The sequence below is a fragment of the Podarcis cretensis genome, assembly GCF_951804945.1.
Source record: "Podarcis cretensis genome assembly, chromosome: 1".
In the NCBI taxonomy this organism is placed as follows: Eukaryota; Metazoa; Chordata; class Lepidosauria; order Squamata; family Lacertidae; genus Podarcis; species Podarcis cretensis.
The window spans coordinates 14632813-14652261 of NC_137170.1; the positions used below are offsets into that span (position 1 = coordinate 14632813).

The 19449-nt window shown below is 46.6% G+C and overlaps 2 long non-coding RNA genes across 2 annotated transcripts in view; both read left to right on the forward strand.

Moving 5' to 3' along the window:
- LOC307209025 overlaps positions 1-19449 on the forward strand; it is a 442352-nt gene that overhangs the window by 167905 nt on the left and 254998 nt on the right. The gene's annotated exons all lie outside the window — the stretch shown is intronic.
- Positions 404-10066, forward strand: LOC307208941. The gene is made up of 3 exons (XR_013835270.1): positions 404-714; positions 4706-4917; positions 9369-10066. It is a non-coding gene; the product is annotated as an uncharacterized lncRNA (long non-coding RNA).

Consider the following 19449-nt stretch of genomic DNA (forward strand, 5'->3'; position numbering starts at 1 on the left):
GTATAACAAAACCAGTGCAAAACTTCTCAAAAGTTCTTCTCCTGTCTATGCTATTGGGTGCCCCCCAACACCATGCCTCTCTCTGATACCTGAAACGCTTTCACAGCAGCCCCTTAGGTGCCTAGGAGCTCTTCTTCTTCTTTGGCGATCACTCATAGCCGAGTAAGATTATTTTCCATAAACACAGTTATTCATCATCCAAGTGCCGGTTCATTACTTCCACATTGCACACTCCTTCCCCCGTTACCATTTGCCGATCGCCATGGGACTTTTGGGGTTTGGGTTTGGGATGGGTTTTGGAAGACACCTGTGTGTGGATTTGTTTTATATGTGTGGATCAGTGCACGCTGACCGTGCACGTTTTCACAGTATGGCTCTCTTCCAATGGCATGAGTAGTCACGACGACCGGTACATTCTTATCTGCTGCAGCCTTCATCCGCCTTCACAGCCGTTGTAACACATCGCTTGTTATCATCCGCCTGTTCTGCCATTGAGGACTTCTCGGATCATTCTTTGTCTAGCTCCTTCCCTTTGACCTTACCGCCTTGAGTGACCCTGCTGGGACTACGAGATTCCCGACAGCTTCTCTCACAAGGGTCATAGGAATGTGCAAGCACACTCACCATGACAAGGTGATGATCCAGCGAGTGAGGCCTAGAAGCTAGGTCAGGGGTGACTACCATTTTCAGTTTGAGGAAAACATTCCCCTCTAGGTGAGCTTTTGTGAGGTGGGGGATAGAGGCAAAGTGAACCATGCATAACATTTACCTTTGTACAGTAGGTTACTGTCTACATGCACACTTCTCTGTACAGTGGTACCTCAGGTTAAGAACTTAATTCGTTCCGGAGGTCCATTCTTAACCTGAAACTGTTCTTTACTTGAGGTACTACTTTAGCTAATGGGGCCTCCTCCTGCTGCTGCGCGATTTCTGTTCTCACCCAGAAGCAAAGTTCTTAACCCGAGGTACTATTTCTGGGTTAGCAGAGTCTGTAACCTGAAGCATCTGTAACCTGAGGTACCACTGTACTCTCTTCAGAGATTATCAGAGTTAAGGGGTGCATTCCAACAGAAGTGGATTCACTGGCGGAGGAAGAGGTGTGCGGGGAGAGCGCACCAGCCCCGGCAGCAGGATCCTGGCAGGGTGCCATCGCGGCTGCCCCCTGCTTGTGCTGGGTGCCATGGCCCTACAGGCGGCACGCCATGCCCCCAGGATGCTTGCCAGCCCTGCCCACGCCTGCTCTCTGCCACCTTGTGCCAGAGCATGAAGCTCCGCCACAGGGTGGATTTAGGGAAACGTAGCCTATTTCCCTGCACTGTGTGCCAAGCCAAGAGGATGCCATGGGAGGTACTGTTTTCAATGATGTAGAATAAAAGGTAAAGGTGAAGGTACCCCTGCCCGTACGGGCCAGTCTTGACAGACTCTGGGGTTGTGCGCCCATCTCACTTAAGAGGCCAGGGGCCAGCGCTGTCCGGAGACACTTCCGGGTCACGTGGCCAGCGTGACATCGCGGCTCTGGCGAGCCAGAGCCGCACACAGAAACGCCGTTTACCTTCCCGCTGGTAAGCGGTCCCTATTTATCTACTTGCACCCGGAGGTGCTTTCGAACTGCTAGGTTGGCAGGCGCTGGGACCGAGCAGCGGGAGCGCACCCCGCCGCAGGGATTCGAACCGCCGACCTTTTAATCGGCAAGTCCTAGGCGCTGAGGCTTTAACCCACAGCGCCACCTGCGTCCCTATGATGTAGAATAGAAGGTACCAAATTTTGACGTCACACAGAGCACTGTTGGAATTTGAAAGCCCCAAGTCTGCCACTGATTCCAACCAGGCAAAAACGCTCAGAGGGTGCAAAGCAGGGCTGAACGAAGGGTGGGTCCTGGGAAGAGTGGGTAGGGGGTGGCAAGAGATGAGTTGTGGTCTCAGGAGAGTTGGGAGTCAAAGAGAAAGGGTGGGAATTTTCAGCTATCACAAAAGAAGATCCCCACCCTCAAGCTTGGGAAATTTCATTTCCCAGAACAACAGACTCCAGCTAATGAAGTCCAGTGCCCTTGGAAGTCTATGTCCTAGGAGTCCTTTGACATGGGATGCTACTTACCAGTACATCCTTTTTACAGCATAATGGGTGCCTAAATTTGGAGCTGACCTTGGGAAAGCAGCAGCAGCTATTTTCTGATTTAATGATGGCCGGGGCGCGGGGCAGGTTGGCTAAGTCACACATGTTGTTCTTCACCTGACAAATGGCAACTTCCAGTGTTGACTTGCAAATGTGAATGGGTCATCCCAGTCGTCTGCAAGCTATCAAACACAGGATGACAATGATGTTTATTCTCCATGGAGCAAAGTGCTAGAGGTTCCCAATGAGACCTCTCATCCAGTCATTGGCCAGGAGAAGACCTGCTTAGCTTCACTGTGGTCTCTGCATCATATATATTACTTTTCTACAGAATTTGGGAAAGTTCCCAGTTCTTCCAGGGGGGGAAGAAAAAACAATCTGGAGAACTTGGATTAATTTTTCCCAGTGATATGATATAGTTCAGGGAAATGACTCTCCCTGGTGCAAGACAGCCCAAGCTGTTTATCAACTTGAATTGAGCCCAGAAGCCAATGTAGATGAGCAAAAATTGGAGTCCTACGACAATTTGGTCCAATACACTTTTCCTTGTTCAGTTTCCCTTGGCAACCCTATTCGACACAATCACAACGGTGGTGGCCCCATGAGCCAACAACCCAAAGAGTGAACTTGGGCGACACTAAGACAATATGCCATTATTTGCACTATTTTGCGACCCTTAGACGGTTACCTTTAAAAAAATTCTTCGCTCATTTTATAGCTCCACTCCTACCAGCCATGTGACCGCTAACATTATGCCTGCGAACCAGGATAGCCGCCAAATAGCCGCCTTCTCAGCCAATATCACTTACTGAGGCATGAAGAGCCAACCTTCAGCTGTGAATGCATGGCAGAGCAGCAGCTGACACCCGTCTCTTGGAAAATTAGGTTGGGGTGCAAGAGGATTCTTGCTGCTGGCTTTCATTCATTGCCTTGGAAGAAGGGAGGCCAGGCTGCTCTTGTCAATGAAGCAGCGATCGCTAGCAGCAGAGGAGCTGGCTCAAATTTCCCATTAAGAAGATCATCTCCATTTGTGTGCCAGGGGTTAAAGAGGGGAAGATTTAGAGCCCAGCCAAAGAAAATATATGCTTGCCAGTTGCCACCTCCCAGCTAACATTACCCAGGTTAGGAGCAAGATAGGAACATAGGACATCTGTCCTACACTGAGTCAGAACATTGATGTATCTAGCTTGTTAGGCGCTACCCGTGCTATTTTTCTAGAAAAAGAGGTGCCAGAGCTCAGCATGAACTTGTTCTCTCAGAATGGCAATTGCACCCACTTAAGAGGCACCAGAACTGAGCTCTAGCTGAAGAAAAGCCCTAGGCTCTATACTGACAGGATTTCAGGCAGCATTCACTTCAAGTCCTACCTGGAGATGTTGGGGATTGAACTTGATACCTTCTGCCTGATAAGCAGGTGCCGTACGATGACACCACAGCCTTTCTCTGATTAGTCCTACCCATAACACTACTACTGGTGTCAGCAGGCCTCTGAACACCAGTTTCTGGAAATCGCAGGTGGTGGGGAGAGTCCTGTTGCACTCATGTCTTGCTTACCTGAAGGAGCTATACCTGACTATACCAAGGAGCCCAGACACTGAAGTCCAGCTCCGAGGGCCTTCTGATGGTTCCCTCACTGTGAGAAGTGAGGTTACAGGGAACCAGGCAGAGGGCCTTCTTGGTAGTGGCACCCACCCTGTGGAACACCCTCCCATCAGATGTCAAGGAAATAAGCAACTATCTGACTTTTAGAGGACATCTGAAGGAAGCTCTGTTTAGGGAATGAATGAATGAGTCCTGTTGCACTCATGTCTTGCTTACAGGCTTTCCACAGTATTATGGTTGACTACTTGTGAGAACAGGATGTTGGAGCTGATGGGCGACTGCCCTGATCCAGCAGGCTCTTGGTTTGGTTTGGTTTGGTTTGGTTAATATACCGCCCCTTCATCACAAGATCTCAGGGCGGTTCACAGAGAAAACCCTTTTTGGAAGATGCAACTCAGGTGTTAATAAATCTGACCAGATTACAGTTGCAGAAATGGAGAAAGAAAACTTTTTTAAAAAACAAAACCAAAAAACTTACCTTGGAACAAAATATTGTGGGGGCCCAGGTAAGCCCCGCCCCACATAATCAAACACAAGATGTGGTGAATGACAATGCCCATTGACTTTGGGGGGGGGTGTCTGGCCAGTGAAGCCCCTCAAATATTTTACTGTGGGGGTGAAGGGACCTTGGCCCCTAGGAGTTGGTTCCTATGCTATTGCCAGTAAATAACCTATAAGGCAAAAGATGTCATGTGACAAAGACACATGAGAGCGGAAGCAGGCTGGGAAGTGCTGGGACTGCACAATCATTTGGGCCTACTAAAGTTATTCAGGCCTAACTGCTAACTCTGACATGTGACATAGTAGCCAGTTTCACTTTGTGCTCTCTGTAAGATTTCAGCAGAGTCTGTCTGTTTCAGCTATGAACAGAGTCAGTATGTAATCTCAGTCAAACTGTTTGGAACCATGTTGTTTATGAAGAAGCTTATTTTAACTCAGTAAAGCTTTTATTCTTTAAAACTCTGCATTATTAATTTACGCTTCACGTCAGGTTATGGGCCCAGTGTTTTATAGATGTCAAATTGCTAAAGCTGGAGAATCAGGGTGCTGTTGGTGAGGACCTCGAAGGGACTGAAGGTCCAGTGGTGAGACCGTGTACCGAAGAAGCAGACCTGGTGCAGCAAGGAGCAGAAGCCATGTCAGTTCAGCAACCTGCGCAGTTTATTAATCTTGGCAACACTGCCCAGATGGAACGTCTGAATGGTAAGAACTACCTGACTTGGGCTCTCAAGACTGAACTGGTTCTAAAACATGATAGACTTTGGCACTGTGTGGAAACTGGTTTGAATCCACAACCCTCTGAGCAGGAACGTGAAGAGCCAGAGCGCATCAAAAGAAAACCAATGAATGCAGGCCTTTCACTTCTGCTCAGTCCTACCATCTGCCATTCAAGTGGTATCATGGGGGCAAAGCGTGATTCCTGTACAAGCTGATGCATGTTAGATAGAGGTGGAGGGGAGGGGAGCTCAAAAATGAGCAGAAATGAAAGAAAATGATCTGGAACATGCTATTAGAGTGCCGGTTTATTATACAGAAGCCTGCATAAGCTTGGTGCTCATCGGTGATTAGCCATAGTTCAGACATGCCTATGGTCAGGAGGTCCAGCAATTCACAGGAAACCAGGGACACAAGGGAAAGCTCAGCTGCCTATAAAAATCCACACAGGGCTGTGTTTGCCCTCTCTTCGGGTGATCTTCCTGGGTGAACAGGCAATCTTTTCCTCCTCCACTTGTTGGGAGATTAAAAAAAAAAAAAGAGGTTGTAAAATCTTCCATTTCTTGATTGTGTGTGGTTGTAAATGCCAACTTGTTTTTAATTAAAAGGACAGAGCGTCAGCAGTTTAACAAGGCACAGGTTTTTCATTTTGCTGGAAGGGTTGCTCCGGCGAGGTTGACTCCGCAGAGCGTTTGATCATCAGACGTGCATCTGAGCACATGCTGTGTATGAAATGGGCTTTATTCTAAAGTTCTGAGTCCCATCCGGACTGTGCATTTAAAGTAGTATAATACCACTTTAAACAGTCATGGCTTTTCCGAGCACTGTAGTTTAAGGGTGCTGAGAGTTGTTAGGCAACCTCAATTCGCAGCACAGACCGATAGTTCTCAGAGTAGCTTTTCCCAGGGGACTCTGGGAATTGTTGACAGGATTCTTTGAGGGAAAGTCACCTGGCTGTGAACTGAAAGGTGATTGTCGGTTTTAGCAGTGCCTGAGCAAGAGGCCTTAAGAGATGTGTGCCCAGAAAAATTAAAGAGGGAATATTTTATTGGTAAACTGAACACTAATAAATATCATTTATGCTAGGGTTGCGATATTTCCAGAGGTAAAAATCCAGACCCAAAAAAAGGTGTTGCACTTTTTTTGCATGATAGTCCAAAAAGTTTTGGAGTTCACCCCCTGGCTGGCCACCGCAACGCATATTGTTAAACGTAAGAGTGTCAACAGTTGAACTCTTTCGTTGATATAAAAGTTGATATAAAGGTGATTTGGGTACCTATGAATACTCCAGTCCAAATAACATATAATATGCTTTTGCTTGATAACTATGGCCACATCAGATGTTAACCAGTGGTTTGCAGGGTTGGGGTTTATAAATGTTTTGTTGGGTTGGGGGATACATTGTTTGACTGTTTGCAATGCTATTTGGCACCATTTGCTTTTCCTACCAGCTGCTTTTTTCGTTCATTTTTAGGAAATCTTGCCAATCAAGAAGCATTATGAACAGCTCCAGGCTTTATGCTTGCTGCATAGAACACTGGTGTTTTCCCTAACAAATACATAATGTATGTCACATGAATAGTTATACACATTTTATTCATAGGGCCTTCTCGGTGGTGGCGCCTGCCCTGTGGAACACCCTCCCATCAGATGTCAAGGAAATAAACAACTATCTGACTTTTAGAAGACATCTGAAGACAGCCCTGTTTGGGGAAGTTTTTAATGTCTAATGTTTTATCCTGTTTTTAATATTCTGTTGGGAGCCACCCAGAGTGGCTGGGGAAACCCAGCCAGATGGGCGGGGTATAAATAATAAATTATTATTATTTATTAAAGATCTGGTAACCTGATTATGCCAGGGTTCCTAATCAAGTGTTCATAAACCTTATCATACCTACCTGTTCTGTGTTTGCTACAGAAAACTGGTTTAACGTCAGGTGTTTCTCATCGCAATCAGCTGCCCAGAGTGAGTAGGATGTCACAATGTGATGATGTCATTAAATATCAATCAAATATAAAAAATACCTTGTGGATTGATACAACCAATCAGATTTGGTTATGTTATGATGTCATTGAAGGCAACCGACAGTGAGGACAAATAAAGGCATTTTAAATGAATGGTGTCTTTGCAAGGAGTTCCAAAAACATTTGTGATGAAATGGTACATAGCTTTCCTTCAGCTCTGTTGGTAATCAAGTCTTGTTTTGAACAACTACAGTGTTGTTGTTGCTGCTGCTACTGCTGCTGCTTTTCAAAAAGACTTACACTATAAACTACATCAAGCTTTTAAAAAGAAAGATGATTAATGAACTCTCGCTGTAGTCCACATTGCTGCGGGAGGGGGGGGTGTTTCACTTCCTGCCCTACCCCTCTGTTCAGGTCAGGTGTTTGGTTATTATTTAAATGCAGCTACTTAATCTAATTGTAAAATATTTTTTCCCAAGAGAAGCAAAGAGAAGGAGGGCAAATAACAGTGGGCAAATTTGCTGATCTTTCAAAGTCTTTGATCACCAGCTAAAGGATGTTGTGTCCATTCCGCTCACTTTTCAGAATAAATTGTGAAGGTTTATAGAGAGAGGCAAATGGGTCCGCAGCGCTTGGGTTGCTACTGACCCTTTAATTAGAGCAGCAGGGTGGAAGTAAATAAACCCTGGCTTCTCTCTTTTATGACCTTCGATTTCTGACAGGGACAAGCTATACTCAAGAAACCTTTTAATAACCACGTTCCTTGCCGGTAGAGGGGGAAAGTGTTTGATCTTTCCTCTACAGGACGGTAGTTTCAGGCCAGGTGTTGCTGACATCGCAAAATGATTCACCTAAAAGCAACAGAAGAAAATAAAAATCCTGCAGTATTGGGGAAGGACATTTCTTTCTGTCGATGATCCCTGGGCTTAGTGGGAAAGCACTTGGGGAGAACTGGGGTCCTTTAATGAGCATAGGCCATTGTTATGTAACTGCTGCGCTTCAGCAAGCACAGTGTTTTATAGAAGAGACTGGCCTCTTCACTCTCAGCAATCCAAAAGAAAAGCAGACCCGGAGGGACAACAAATGGAAAACAGAGAAGAAACCTTGCCTGTGACCTTTGCTTCTGCAACTCAGCTGCTCCCAGCTGCTCTAAAATCTTCTACTCTCTTAAACATTTTTCCCTTTCTTCCTTCCTGCTCCCTAGGTCCTCACAGGGCACCTATGTGGTGCCACCCTTTCTTCTCCCTTCAAAACCCACCCCTTCCATGAAGGTTTTGACTTAATCATAACACAAGAACAGCCCTCCTGGATCAAACCAAATACAGTGGTACCTTGGGTTAAGAAAATTAGGTCCATTCTTAACCTGAAACTGTTCTTAACCTGAAGCACCACTTTAGCTAATGGAGCCTCCCACTGCCACTGTGCAATTTCTGTTCTCATCCTGAAGAAAAGTTCTTAACCTGAGGTGCTATTTCTGGGTTAGCGGAGTCTGTAACCTGAAGCGTCTGTAACCCGAGGTACCATTGTAGAGTCCGCCAATCCACAGTGGCCAGCCAGAAGCCCATGGGAAACCCACAAGGAAGACCTGAGCCATACAGCACTCTCCCCTCCCGCAATTTCAAGAGACTGGTACACAACATTATCCTACGTGATATGGAAGGCATTTCCTGAAATAGTGACTCATCCAAAGATACCCTGCAAGTTTCGGATTTACACAATCAATTCAACACTGGCCTTTCCAAGTCCCAGTTCCAGCATGCTCTCCGCTACACCAGGGATGGTAAATGTATGGACCTCCATATGTTGTTGGATTCCAATTCCAGTCAGTCCCAGCAGCCAAGGTTGATGGTCAGGGACAGTGAGAACTAAAGTCCCAGTATCTGAAGGCCACAGGTTCCTCATCCCTGCACTACACCATACTGGGGCTTAGCTCGCTAGGTGCTCACTTCCAATATCCACGTGGTCAAACATCTATCATAACAGATCATCAACTGAGAATATATTGCTGAGGTCTACAAGCCCCACTCAGGGACACCGGTGGCGCTGTGGGTTAAACCATAGAGCCTAGGACTTGCCGATCAGAAGGTCGGCGGTTCAAATCCCCGCAACGGAGTGAGCTCCCGTTGCTCGGTCCTTGCTCCTGCCCACCTAGCAGTTTGAAAGCATGTCAAAGTGCAAGTAGATAAATAGGTACCGCTCCAGCAGGAAGGTAAACGGCGTTTCCGTCTGCTGCTCTGGTTCTCCAGAAGCGGCTTAGTCATGCTGGCCACATGACCCGGAAGCTGTACGCCGGCTCCCTCGGCCAATAAAGCAAGATGAGCACCGCAACCCCAGAGTCGGTCACGACTGGACCTAATGGTCAGGGGTCCCTTTACCTTTACCTTTACAAGCCCCATTCAGACACTGACTTTGGGCTATGAAATGTCCATAATTCCAAGCAACGTGTAAGAGCTCAGTTTTTCTTTCTCTTTCAGCCCTCCATAGTTGGAAGATGCTGTCCATTAGCAACCTGGACTGTTCTTCTGGAAGACATTCCCTCCTCCTTTTGTTGGTCCTGATTATTAGAAGGCTGCCCCAGACAGTCTTTTCCAAACGTTCTTTGCATTGCAAGCACCGATTAATGTCTTTGAATATCTTTGCACCTCTCCGAGAACCGATTTGACGCCCTTTGGCAAATTCTTCGGGAAAGAATGTTTCTTTTGTTTTTGTCTGATTTTGTTTGATTAAAACGAACGCAGTTGTGTTTAGATTCAGCATGTACTTGGTAAAAATTTGGGAGTCCTTCTTTGATTTATAGCTCCGGGAGGTTTTGCTGCCTTGCCAATTAAGATTCAGTAATACTTTTGCTAGTAAAAATTGGACCTCATCAGGAAAGGACTGCTTCAGTTTAATATGCATATAGTAATTACCTATTTTGGGGGGTGACATTTAATAGACTGAAGTTCATTGCTGATCGTTTCATCCTTTTGTAAGGGAGTTGCTGGGAAAGGACGCGCACTTAACATTTGGGGATCTGACAGAAGAGGAGAAAATTATACCTCTTGGCTATACCCTTTTGATCTTGTCTGCTCTGCCAAGGTGAAAAATAAGGTGTGTTTCATACCAGGGATTTGTAGCGTATTTGGGATTGTTGCCTCCTTGCTTTGACTGATTCTTGATGTTCAAGAAGTTCCTAAACTTCCCATCAATGCAGCTTTTGTTTTCGTGCTCCCCCTTCCTTTATTCTTACCAAGCAATAATAATAGCAAATCATTGCTTTTTTTAATGGAGAGTTTTGGCATGTTTAAAGATTTCACGTACGTTATGCCCGGCCTACGCCCCTGAAGTAGCCAAAATGACAAAGGCGTGATGGCCAAAGGAGAAATAAAATCAGGCTTCCTCAAACTCAGTCCTCCAGATGTTTTTGGCCTACAACTCCCATGTTCCCTAGCTAGCAGGACCAGTGGTCAGGGATGATGGGAATTGTCGTCTCAAAACATCTGGAGGGCCGAGTTTGAGGAAGCCTGAATAAAAGCATGAAATGGAGTATTAAGAGTAGCATATAGGAAGCTGCCTTTTACTGAGTCAGTCCATTGATCCATCCTGCTCAGCATTGTCTACACTGATTGGCAGCAGCTCTCCAGGGTGTCAGGCAGGCTGTCTCTCCCAACCTTTACCTGGAGATGCCAGAGATTAAAACTGGGACCTTCTGTATGCAAAGCAGATTTTGATTTTGTATTTTGTATTGTGACTTTATCCTGTGAACCACCATGAGACTTGCGGGTATACAAATTTAATAAATAAAGGTAAAGGTAAAGGTACCCCTGCCCGTATGGGCCAGTCTTGCCAGACTCTAGGGTTGTGCGCTCATCTCACTCTATAGGCCAGGAGCCAGCGCTGTCCGCAGACACTTCCGGGTCACATGGCCAGCGTGACAAGCTGCATCTGGCGAGCCAGCGCAGCACACAGAACGCTGTTTACCTTCCCGCTGGTAAGCGGTCCCTATTTATCTACTTGCACCCAGAGGTGCTTTCGAACTGCTAGGTTGGCAGGCGCTGGGACCGAACGACGGGAGCGCACCCCACCACAGGGATTCGAACCGCCGACCATGCGATCGGCAAGTCCTAGGCGCTGAGGTTTTACCCACAGCGCCACCCGCGTCCCAGAAATAAATAACAACAACAATAATAATAATGTCAGATGGTTGTTGCAGTTGCTTGAGAGTAACAAGGCAGGACTCCAACCTGTGTTTTATAGGCTTTAAGTAGACATCACCTTGCCAACAAAGGTCCGTATAGTAAAAGCTATGGTTTTCCCAGTAGTGATGTATGGAAGTGAGAGCTGGACCATAAAGAAGGCTGATCGCCGAAGAATTGATGCTTTTGAATTATGGTGCTGGAGGAGACTCTTGAGAGTCCTCATGGACTGCAAGAAGATCAAACTCTCCATTCTTAAGGAAATCAGCCCTGAGTGCTCACTGGAAGGACAGATCCTGAAGCTGAGGCTCCAATACTTTGGCCACCTCATGAGAAGAGAAGACTCCCTGGAAAAGACCCTGATGTTGGGAAAGATGGAGGGCACAAGGAGAAGGGGACGACAGAGGACTAGATGGTTGGAAAGCTACCAGCATGAGTTTGACCAAACTGCGGGAGGCAGTGGAAGACAGGAGTGCCTGGCATGCTCTGGTCCATGGGGTCACGAAGAGTTGGGCACGACTAAACGACTAAACTACAACAACAACAAATTTACAGTGAAGAGCCCCAAAGCTCATGTCTGGCTCAATCGCTAGCAGAATCCGGAAGTGGTCTTTTTTTGGACCTTCCCCAGCTTAAGGGTTTCGTTACCCCCAACCTTCTCCTTCCCTCTTTGCGCCTTAGGCTACTGTGCAGGATGGGCGATGGCAAAGGCGTTTTTCCCTCCTGTCCGGCTTGCCTAGGAGCGGTGTTAATGCTCCCACCAGCATCCTCTGGTCCTTGCACCTCTTCCCCACTGGAGGTGGGGCTTTCCTCCTCCCCGGAAGAGGAACTGCTTCACAAGTTTTTCGGAGGCTCCCTGTAACACAGCTGCCCTTCTATTTCTTGCCTCTGAGCCGATGGCAGTTCCCTGACAAATAATAATAATATTCCAACACTCAGCTGCAACCCTTCTCCTAACGTGGGGTGCTGCTGTAGGTTTAAGTGCACCAGTGTCAAAAAAACAGGGTAATGTGCTTTTAGAAAACTTCCCAAGGGGTAGAAGTAATTCCAGAACTACTTTGCTACATGTGGCTGCCACCCTAGCACCCTCTATTTCTCTTTGGAACTGCAGAGAGTTTGTGCAGATGGTTATAAAGGCCTGCACAAAGTCACACACATGTTCCTCATGAGGAGGTGCATGCATATGAGATGGAACCAGCATTGCATTTTTGGAGTGAGCATCACAGGATTTGAAGCACCGTATTTTGCACGACTTCATTTTGGATTTGTGGGTCGGTTGGCCCGAGTTTGAATTCCCCACAATCCCTGCAAATTCTGGGCACAGTAACTGAAGAGCGGACACCACTGAACATTGCATGACTTTCTTCTGAGTAATCCTGCACAGAACTGGGTGCTCGGATCATAAATTAAGAAAGAACCTTTGAAGAGATCACTGGAGGGGTCGGCAATTTTAAGAGCACATCTTCACTCTACAGGTCAAGACATGTAAATTAACACTTGAACCATCAGGGAGTTTCTGAATCAAAAATGGGTAAACAGTACAGGGGACCTCTTGCAAGACTTCTAATAAATCCCATCTGGCCCTGCCATGAAGCCTGCAATTTCCTTGGTGCTCAGTACCCAAAGCTTGCCACTTGTAAAAATCATTCTCCAAAGCCTTCATTTTTCTGCTTAGCTACAAAAAAAAAAAAATTCCTTTTAACAAGTGCATCTCTGAGCTTCCTCAGTTTCAGCGAGAAACTTCCCTTCTTAAGTATCTCTTCATTGCAGAGATATTTTTTTCTCTGTGTGTAAAAGAACTGCAGGGGTACTCCAGGCTTGACAATTTGTGCAGTGACTGCATTTCACTTTTTGAAAACTCCCTGTGGCCTTAAGTGGCAAATGGCACAACAGCCCAAGGAAAAAAATGCTATTGATTGTTGTTTTTTTTCCCCAGCCTCAAGATGCATACTCCAGTTCTTCTGCAGAAGCTGATGTGGACGGGGGTTGATTGACAAACACGGGTCATCATCTCTAGGGTCTAACTAACGGCCACCTTCGGTGGGGATACTCTGTGGGCGCATGGTTCTAGTCCACATGAGCTCAGTCCTCGCCCTCAGCTGAACTAATGCCTAAGTATGTGTAGCTTAAAATAACTCAGATCTGTCCTGTGTTACCTTTCACATTCATGCAGAAAGAAATGAAAGGAAGCTGATGTGGAAATAGGAAGACCTGAACTTAAGGCTGAAAAGAATGGCAAACAGAGAGAAACACAGATTCATCCATCTCTCTCATTGGTGGAGCTGGTACATTCCAGAACTCTTTGCCTTTCTCCATGACTGTGAGAACTGGATGGAGGATATGCAGAATACTAAATTTTGTGGGATACATTTTGCAATATAAGAAGAGCCATGCAAATCTGCTAAAGTCTAATGTATGCAGCTTGCAGAATTCCGCTTTTCCCTCCCTCTCTTCCTTCGGTTGTAGGGCACTTCCATGCTGTTGCTGCTTTCAGGTGGGACTCCCAAATCCAAGTTGTGGAATTACAGCTGTTTGGGAGCTCTGCCACACACAAAAACCCTGCTTCCCCAAAATATAAGCTTGCTTGCGTTAAGGAAAATGCCCCAGAGAGTGTCGGGTAACACTTGCTTTGACACAACATCACCTAACCTCCCTGCAGAATGAATGCTCATTAAATAGCTAGGTTTGTCTAATCTGCCTGCAAACAAATCAGGATGCCATTGGAAGCACCTGCTGCAAGCATGTGTTAAGAGCCTTGCCAGGGAACTGCCTATATAACTTTGTAAATGTATCAGTCTAGGTTCCAACACCTGCATAGAGCCTGAATTCAATAGTCAAGGTTCAGTAGGCAACATATATATATGGCCTTGTTTTCAGGGGTGGAGGAAGAGGAGGACAGGGCTGGTGTTAATCATGGTGTGACAGAATGATAACGTACTAGATGATATTCCAGTCATGAAAAACTTCACACTGCCCTCCCAAAATAAAATGTTTATGTGCTTGGGTATAGTGCACATCCATCATCCAAACTGCCACATGAAAACATAAAAATCTGCATGTTCTGATTTATTCCTATCGCCAACCCATTCCCCTGCTGTATTTGGAACTTTATGAAATGGCACATTTTCTGCACATGTCGAATGTGCTTTGCACCCTGAGCTGAGTGGTGTTGCCTCCCTCTCCAGCGGCCATTGGCCTCCCTGGTCCAAAGTAGGTGTGGGGTCCACAGTCCACCCTCCCTACCATCTGCTCCAGATCTCAAGGTGTTTGGAAACCAGCCACGAACTAGCAATGGACTCTGACCCAGAGCCTTGTGTTGCTTCAGTGAAGCTTCTGTGGGTTCATCATACACAACAGCATTTGCCCAGACAAATGCTCCTTATAGAAATGGAAACCTGGGTCTTGTCTGGAAACATTTGGGATGTGGCTGAGATATGTTGCCCAGCAGAGCTTGCAAGAGATAAGTCAAAACAGAAGGTGTCTCTTTGCACCAGTGGTCTGTAAGGGGGGGCGGAGTGGTATTCCCAGTCTGTTGGCAAGGAATGCTCCACACCCTGGATTATTCCAATCAAATGCTGCCCAGGAACCAGCATGTTGATAAAACAAGACCTGTGTTTCCAAGCTTTGAAGATTTGGTGGCGGAGTAATGATATTTGACACTTTTCGCTCCAGAACTGAATCAACCTGCACCTTTTACTGGAGGCAGGTTCTCCCCCCACATCTCAGAGTCATCCCTTCATGTGCGTCGTGTGATGTACGAGGCGTCAGCTCACAGATCTCAGCGCTTTCCATTTCTGCGAGCTCACACGCTCTGAAATCATTAGCCATTTTAGGAAGCAGTCTGCCATGTAGCTACACCCTGAAATGCAGCCCACTCTGCTGTCTTGAAAATTGAAGAGGAAGGAGGAAATATTTGGTAGTGAAATTTGTACACACGTACCCCAGCTACCATTGGATCCTTCTGGGTAGGAAAGGTATAAAGGACTTCCTTCTTCCAGGTGATTCCCCCACTGAGCAACACAGCCTTCCTTGTCTCCAGTGTAGGGCAAGATGTGAACCTACAGCTACCCTTAAAAGTTCACACTTGTCTGGATTTTATGATGCTGTTCTCCAATTATTGGACCCATCTAGTCCAACACCCTGTTTGCACAGTGGCCAGTCAGCTATCTGTAGGCAGTGGCATAGCATGGGTTGCCAGCACCCGGGGCCATGCAAGAGGGAAACGGACATGTACATTCAACTGCCTAACAGCATCTGCATGCCCCAGGAGATCATGGATGCAGAGCTAAGAAAAGAAGAGTCATTTCATTGTCTGGAGAGGTCATTTCCTGGTTCTCATGGGGAAGCTATTTTCGATGGAGCCCAGCGATGGAAGTGCACAGCTGTATTGAGGCAGCACTGAGTGTTCAACTTTTCCACCCCTAATTATTTTCAACCCAGGGCAACTGCCCCTGTGGGGCCCCCACGCTACGCCTGTAGGAAGCCATCATACAGCACCTGAGTGCAGCAGTGCTCTCTCCCAGCGACTGGCATTCAGAGGCAGAATATAGGCATTACAGCCAGCAGCCAAGAGTAACCTTATGAATTTATCTAATCCCCTTTAAAGACATCTTAAATTTGAGCCCATCAGGATGCGGGTGGCGCTGTGGTCTAAACCCCATAGCTTCTTGGGCTTGCTGATCAGAAGGTCGGCGGTTTGAATCCGAGCGATGGGGTGAGCTCCCGTTGCTCTGTCCCAGCTCCTGCCAACCTAGCACTTCGGAAGCATGTCAGTGCAAGTAGATAAATAGGTACTGCTGTGGTGGGAAGGTAAACAGTGTTTCCATGCGCTCTGGTTTCCATCATGGTGTTCCGTTGTGCCAGAAGCGGTTTAGCCATGCTGGCCACATGACCCGGAAAGCTGTCTGTGGACAAACGTCAGCTCCCTCAGCCTGAAAAGCAAGTTGGGCACCGCAACCTCTAGTCACCTTTGACTGGGCTTAACCATCCAGGGGTCCTTTACCTTTACATCCACTGTTTAACTATGCACTGTCAAAAGAAGTGCTTTCTTCTGCCTGTGGAGGTGTGGATTAAAATAGACATATGAGCGAGAATAGCAAAGCAAAGTACATTGCAAAGTGCTTGCAGACATTAGACAAAACTGCATCTAAAAATGTGTGCAAGGAGAACTGTGCAGAAAAATGTTGATCAACATTCACTAGAACCTTCTTGATGCATCAGAACTTAAGGCTGGAAAAATGAGGATCCGAGGGAGCCCCGAGAGTGTTGTGACCACCACTTGCTCACCCAACTTTGGTAATGGCAATCAAAACCCTGTCCCACCGTGCACAACCCTAACAATGTTGTTATTCTGCACCTTTTGGCCTACGAAACCTTGCCCCCTTTCTCAGTCTCACTTTCTTCAGGTCAACTTTCTGTGTCCTTTGAAACGGCTGTTTTGTTTGTATTACGGACAAATAAACTGATTAGCAGATGGCTGTTCATTTGTTTCTCCTCTGTCGACTTTAATGCAGCACAAATGGAAATCTTATTTAAATGGATAGTCCCGAAGCTCCTGGGAGAGCAAACCTCCTGGACACTAAGTGCCTAGTTTCCCCCCACCCCACCCCATCATTTATTTTTGCAAACAAAGCAAATTGGTCCTATAACAGGGAGCTGTTTATCTTTTATGTTTTGAACATTTGGTGGCATACAGCATCGTTAAAATATATTGACCCACGAGTTCAAACCAAATAGGATTGAGAATTAACTCAGATGTTAGCTCTGCACACTTCATCTGGAGGAATGTGAAGATGCAGGAATTTAACCTTCAGGTGGCCTTTCCTTGCCCTGTGTGAAAAAGGTTCCAGATTCATGGTCCAGCATCTCCAGGTAGAGCCAAAAAAGACACCTATCCAAAACCCTGGAGAACTCCTGCCCATTGGTGCACGACAACCCCATAGTCACCTTTGACTGGACTTAACCATCCAGGGGTCCTTTACCATACCTTTTTACCTTTACCTAGCCCAGCATACCATAAAGAAGGCTGATCGCTGAAGAATTGATGCTTTTGAATTATGGTGCTGGAGGAGACTCTTGAGAGTCCCATGGTCTGCAAGAAGATCAAACCTATCCATTCTTAAGGAAATCAGCCCTGAGTGCTCACTGGAAGGACAGATCCTGAAGCTGAAGCTGAGGCTCCAATACTTTGGCCACCTCATGAGAAGAGAAGACTCCCTGGAAAAGACCCTGATGTTAGGAAAGATGGAGGGCACAAGAAGGGAACGACAGAGGATGAGATCATAGAATCATAGAATCATAGAGTTGGAAGAGACCACAAGGGCCATCGAGTCCAACCCCCTGCCAAGCAGGAAACACCATCAGAGCACTCCTGACATATGGTTGTCAAGCCTCTGCTTAAAGACCTCCAAAGAAGGAGACTCCACCACACTCCTTGGCAGCAAATTCCACTGTCGAACAGCTCTTACTGTCAGGAAGTTCTTCCTAATGTTTAGGTGGAATCTTTTTTCTTGTAGTTTGGAACCATTGCTCCGTATCCGCTTCTCTGGAGCAGCAGTAAACAACCTTTCTCCCTCCTCTATGTGACATCCTTTTATATATTTGAACATGGCTATCATATCACCCCTTAACCTCCTCTTCTCCAGGCTAAACATGCCCAGCTCCCTTAGCCGTTCCTCATAAGGCATCGTTTCCAGGCCTTTGACCATTTTGGTTGCCCTCCTCTGGACACGTTCCAGTTTGTCCGTGTCCTTCTTGAACTGTGGTGCCCAAAACTGGACACAGTACTCCAGGTTAGGTCTGATGGTTGGACAGTGTTCTCAAAGCTACCAGCATGAGTTTGACCAAACTGCGGGAGGCAGTGGAAGACAGGAGTGCCTGGCGTGCTCTGGTCCATGGGGTCACGAAGAGTCAGACACGACTAAATGACTAAACAACAAAGCCCAGCATCTTGCTCTCACAATGGCCAAACAAATGCCCTTGGGAAGCCGAGAAGCAGGACTTGAATGCAGCATAGCTCTCCCCTCCTGTGGTTCCTAGCATCTGGAATTCAGGAATTCACTGCTTCTGACAGTGGAGGTAGAACACAGCCGTCAGGGTTAGTAGCCATACAAAGATGCACTGCTTTCGAAAGCGTAGCTTCATCTGGAAAGGTCGGTGGGTGTCTCTGCTTGATTTGCCAAGACAATTCTATTAAGCAGCCGTCAGTGAGAATGTTTCAGCATTCTGAACCATGGGAGAGCAAATGGAACTATGAATTAGGCCCATCTCCAGCTTAATGTCTGTGTTCTGCAGCCCATTCCTTATCTGTCCCTTTGTGGATGTCTGCAGCAGATATATCTCTGACACGCAATGGTGATGAATGCACTTAATCACTGATGCAAGCCAGGAGTCTTTAAATGAAGCCTTTTTTTCTCTCCCCCTTCTAGCTGACTGTTCGAGGAAGCCTAATTTGGAAAATCTGTCATCTTCCATAGTCTGAAGTTGGAGGCAATAGTTTAAAGCGCAGACTTGGTTAGCACGGCTGAAAGCTGAAAGCACAGCAAAGGCAGCATAAACAAGAGTCAGCTCAGTGGTGTTGATCACCAGCCACACAAAGACCCTAGCAATTCTGCCTGTTACAATGAGCCAGTGAAATTCGCCCCTGATGCCCCATCTGGGCCATCCAGTGAAGGCACCAATCAACATGCAGTGGTGTGTGGCGAGCCATGATGATGTCACAGAATCCACCCAATTAAAAACATGCACAAGATAGAAGCAATGGTGTCTCCCCTACAACAGATAGCTCAGTTGGGAGAGCATGACACTCTTAAACTTAGATTTGCAGGTTCAAGCCCCATGTTGGGCAAAACATCCCTGCATTGCCAGGGGTTGGACTAGATGACCCTCGTGGTCCTTCCAACTTGACAATTATACTATTCTGCTCCTCCCTGAACAGGGATTCGAATTCCCTGGAGCCCAGTATAGCTTGCAAACTACCCTTTTGTCAGGGAAGGAAGGATCGCACCTCCCTATCGCCATCATTATTAACTTTCAGAAAGAACTTGGAAAAATTCCTGTTTACCCAAGCATTTGGTGGCCGGAGAATACTGCTCCTGCTCAACTTGAAATCACTGGTTGAGAGAACATTTTTAACCAAAATGGGCAACCAAAATGGTCAAAGGCCTGGAAACGATGCCTTATGAGGAACAGCTAAGGGAGCTGGACATGTTTAGCCTGGAGAAGAGGAGGTTAAGGGGTGATATGATAGCCATGTTCAAATATATAAAAGGATGTCACATAGAGGAGGGAGAAAGGTTGTTTTCTGCTGCTCCAGAGAAGCGGACACGGAGCAATGGCTCCAAACTACAAGAAAGAAGATTCCACCTAAACATTAGGAAGA